General features: G+C 38.5%; 1 long non-coding RNA gene across 1 annotated transcript; it reads right to left on the bottom strand.

Annotated features, from left to right (window-relative positions):
- Positions 1–2123: 2123 nt before the first annotated feature.
- LOC109972094 (uncharacterized) lies at positions 2124–3970 on the bottom strand. The gene is made up of 4 exons (XR_002276636.1): positions 3896–3970; positions 3677–3798; positions 3528–3599; positions 2124–3448 (listed from the first exon to the last, which is right to left on the bottom strand). It is a non-coding gene; the product is annotated as an uncharacterized LOC109972094 (long non-coding RNA).
- Between the last annotated feature and the right edge of the window lie 1186 nt (positions 3971–5156).

Here is a 5156-nt window from a genome sequence, read left to right on the forward strand (position 1 = left end):
TTTTCCTGCTTCCAACACATCAGCTTTGAGGACTGAATGTTCACTTGCTGCCTAATATACCTCACACACTGACAGGTGCCACTGTAACAGGTAGTCAGTGTTATTCACTTCACCTGCCACTGGTCATAATGTTATGCCTGATCAGTGTATATGCAGCCATGCAGTATATGCTGCTGTCTACTATTATAACTGTTCAATCATGGCTCATTTTAATGCTCTTAATGACATTTTTGATTGAATAAACAATTGCAAATCTCTGAAAAACTTCTCACAGCTACTATTACACAAGCAGACTGATTCTCAATTTGAGATCAGCCATCATTCATGAAACATAATTAAATCAGGCCTCCTAAGCAGTGACCTGGGAGGATAATGCCTACTGGTGTCATTAGATGCTGTGCTTGTTTTTGACAACCTGACACTATCTATATCACTGTAAGTACCCCAGGAGATCACGGTGGATATAATCCTACGTTGCACAGGAATAGATGTGTGATATAAGCAGAGTCTCTAGTGCAGCAGTGCTAAGGTAACCTGCAGGATGCACACTTGAGGTTTACTCTTTGTTTTCATAGAAAAGACACAAATCACACCAAAATACAGCTCTGGATGTGTGTGTGTGTGTGTTGTTTGACAGAAAAAAAGACTTATAGTATCTGGTTCCTTACAGCAAATGAAACTTTGTCAGTTCCTGCATTTGCAACCAGTTTTTTTCATCTGCCACATTACTGTCTGCTTGTCTTTTTCTTTCTCACAAGGACGTCTTTTCTCGGTTTGTGCACACCACCCATCCCCCACTTCCTCTTATTTCACTTGGTGTGACTCTGAGGTTTGGGTTGTCATGACAACAGAAGACACGGGCCCGTCTCTACTGTATTTATGAAGTTTCTGTTGTTGCAAGCATATTGCATGTTAGCTGCTGGGACAGGGAAGAGCCTCGCAGCACCATCCCCCACCCACACCTTGTCAGAAACATGCAGGCATGAATGAGTTCTCAGAAATGTGAAGGCAATATGAAGCTGTAGTCTATACAGAAGTTGTTGGGCTTGCGTGCCCGATAAGTACGACATACTCCATACTCGTTTTGCTAACAAAGGCATATTACAGCTCCAGCATCTCCAAAATGAGCTCACTCAATCGATGAGTCTGCTAAGTGTCTCTGATCTACTAGGTTCACAGTATACAGTCAAAGTATTTTGTCCTGAGGTAAATCTATCTGCTTTAGTGTCTGACTGCTTTTAAAAAAAAAGCAGGTGTTGCCTCGTAACTGTACTGCATGTCCTTAAAAGGGATAAGATCATGCTGGTGGTGGTGATGTGGTCTGCTCAGGCTTCAGGGACGTAGGCTTTGAATTTACATGTGTGTGTGTGTGTGTGTGTGTGTGTGTGTGTGTGCATGCAGATGTGGAAAGTAACTATACTTCCTAAATTTGAAAATTCTTAAATTCTAAGGTACTTAAGGTGGTACTTTGAGTATTTCTGGGTAGTGAAACCTTTTGTCAAAACACACTAAAATATGTCCTGTTACAGGTACGACCCAAAAGTACAGCTGGACCTGTAAACCTCTGCAGCAGCTACAGGCTGATGCACAACACACAAAATACACAATACATTCAAAAAGAACTACACTTCAGAAATATGAAACCAGTTTTTACATTTTTCAACAAAACAGTCTTTACTGTAACTCAAGGGATGTGTTCACTTATGTTTCAACTACTATTCCCGCCAAGGTTTAAAGATGTTTAAAAGTAAAGGGGAGTTTCTTATATGACTCATGTGGGTGATATGCTGTAGAGATAGTAAAGCCCTGTGAGGCTAATTCATGATGTGTGATACTGCGCTATATCTAACTTGACTGTGTGTGTGTGTGCATGGAGAAGCATGAATCTGCGTGCACTTCCTTGAATGTATAGTTTGTGGGTGTGTGTGTGTGACTGTTAGAGCTTTTCCTGTGTGAACCACGTGGCTCAGGCAGGGTTAATAAAAAGATCACATTCACTTCTGGGTTTTCTTTCTTCTGCAGCTCTCAAACACTGGTAAGACCCTGAAGGCAGATGGCATTACTATAATATGATTATCATGGCTTTTAATTGCTGTATCCTTCCAGTGATATGCACTAAAAATACAGGAGTCGCCGTTTAAAGCGTCATTAATGTTGTATTGTTATTAATTGTTTCAGCTTGTTCTTGTGTCACATTTAATTTGTGAAAACCTGTTTTTCTCCAAGTTGTCATTTATTCAGATGTTTGCGCACGGAGCGACAAGAAGCTGCTGATGTACAGTGTTGTCACCCATAAAGTAGAAAGCACTACTAAACTTTACTGCACAGTGTAGTGTTTCCTACTTTATGGATGAGTATACTGTTGGCTGCGAAGGACTGTAACAGAAGAAACTACTGGACCGAGTGAAAGATTTTAAAAAATATTAGGGCCATCATGAAAACCTGCTGTGCCTTTTTTCTTGCTTTTCTCATCTGATTTTATGTTGTGGTCATTTATCACAAAATAATAGCAAAATGATATATGTGAAAACCTATCAGAATAGAAAAGTATGTAATATAATGTAAAGTAAAATCATATAACAGTGTGGAAGCAGAGAGCTATAGGTAAAAGAAAGCAGCTAAGCATTGAATAAACTCAAGTTAGTTTATTTTCAGTTCCTAATTTACAGCTGTATTAGTCAGAACATTAATCATTTCATTCATACATTTTGTTGTAAGTTTTGTTTTACATAAAAACTCAAAAACTAAAAAAATATTTACTCCATACTTGAAAAGACTACAAATTAATTCTAAAAAAATATAAAAACTGCATATAAGGCAAATATGGACACCATATTAAAACACTGGTCTGCAGAAAACTGAGACTGTATTATTAAGGCTAAAATAATGTTGCCATCAGGCATAACTGAAATATTTCAGCTTGTTCATATTATGATACATTTACTACATTTATTTAGTAAATTTACTCGTGTTGCTCATGTTGGGCTTTTTGTTCAAGTGAAGTCGGAGCAAAGTGAATATAGCCAGACAAATAAAAGTGTCTATGATGAACATGGGTTTTCTTTTTCTTTTCTTTTTTGTCATCAAATGATTTGTAATTTTCATGAGTGAATAAATGAATTTTCAGAGATGAATGATGACTTGTCACTTTGCAGAATCCTGATCAAACCCGGGAATATTGGTAATAAACTGGGTTAATTAGCTGCTTGTTTCTATACACCCTCATTTATTTGCTGTCTAAAGCAGACACAGTGCCATTATTTAATAGGAACAATTAAAAAACTGATACATACATAACACATTTCATTATTTCTTATCAAACTCATTGATTTGTGCCCGAGTCTTGGCATCGATAGCAAACATCCTGGCGTGGTGTTTTTCTCTAATCCCAGGGTAGCGGCTGGAGAAAGTTTGATGGTACCAAACCTCGTCGTCCATGCAGATCCCCCTAAAATTGAGAGGAAAGTTAATGTGCAAAAGTAAGTATACTGTAAGTGCTAAGCAGCGATCATTGTACTGACACTCACATAATAAAACCCATCTTGATCCATTTCTCCTAACACATATATGATGTCCCCTGAACGAAAGCCAAGTTCATCCTGTAACAAAGGAAGACTCTGAGTCAATTTCTTATATGAGACTAAAGACATAACATGGTTTATGATTTAGGGCTCACTTCACTGTCCATATTAGGTGAGTTTTCCCATGGATCATAGTCAAATAAGGCCACCATTCGTCGAACAACCACATCGTCGGGGATGCTGTCTGTGCTGCTCAGATCTGGCGTTAAAGACAAATCTATGGGATGAAACACACAAGCAGTGCTTTGACATCACATAACATTAAGAAGCAAATAAAAATCAATTTGCACACAGGACAGTGAACAGTATCATACCTGCTGAAAAATCAGTCTTAAGAGCGTAAAGAACTAAGAAACCATTTTAGGTGCCTCGTTAGTGACACAAAATTTCTGTAATGCTTTTACTTCTTCTTATTAGCGCCTCTTTTCAGCTTTAGTAACTTCCTACAGTTACACATATTTACCCCGGGGAGCAGCTCAGTGCACACCATCTCACAGCTGGAAACTTCTACACTTTGTTCGACAGCAACAGCACATCACTGTTGAAGGGTCTTTTTTTTTTAGATGGCTTCTACATTACCTCAGTGTATTGCCTTTGTTCTGCAGTGGTGGAAAAGTTATTAACTCAAGCACAGTAGTTAAGTGCAATTTTGAAGTGTCTGTATTTTATTTGACTCTTTTCATTTCATGACACTAGTCCATTTCACTACATTTATCAGCAAGAATGACTAAGTATATTACAAATCAAGATTTAAACACAGCATCAAACCTGGGACTGAAGAACTGGTTGATTAATTGACTTAGTTTAGGTCATGTGTCTTTTGTGTGCTGATTTACTGCCTTTCTTGTCTTACATTAGTGGATCATTGTCAGACGTGAACTTTTGTTTGGACAAAACAAGACATAAAAACGTCACTAAGCTTAGCGTAACTGGGATGTACCTTTCTCAGTGTTCCCATTTGTCTCACAAACCAAACCATACATTGATTCATCGAGGGAAAAATACAAACAGACTAATCCACAATGATGATGATAGATTGTTTACACCCACAGGACCATTTCTCTGCATTGAGTTTTGATACTGTAGTGCATTTTTCTGCTACTATTTATATCATTGTCACATTTCAACACAGGACCACCGCTGTTCTGCCAGTGTGTTAGTGCACATGCAGACACAGAAGGTTGGTACCTGTGTGGTCCACAGGGAGGAATCCCTGCTGCAAGAGTAGATGCTGCAGGTACTCATCATCCACTGGGATTTCAGCCACCATGTTACTCGGCACATAACCTGAGAGACCACCGGACTCCCCATAATAGAACCCATCTGAGTCTTTGTCTCCAGAAACCTAACAAACGTAGCGACAGAGACAGTATTATGTATTTATTTTAGGGTTTGGAAGAAAAAACATGTCTGAGTGTATATTTGTATGTTGCACTAGTAGATAGACTCAGTAAAAAGGCGGTAAATCTCCTCAGTTGGTTGAAAATGATGACAGGAAACAGAGAAACAAAGCTTTGTTATCATTCAACCAGCCTGAATCTAGCACAAACAGGAAACACCGTCATGTGCTTTCAA

Source organism: Monopterus albus, unplaced genomic scaffold (genome assembly GCF_001952655.1).
Source record: "Monopterus albus unplaced genomic scaffold, M_albus_1.0 scaffold246.1, whole genome shotgun sequence".
NCBI classification, from domain to species: domain Eukaryota; kingdom Metazoa; phylum Chordata; class Actinopteri; order Synbranchiformes; family Synbranchidae; genus Monopterus; species Monopterus albus.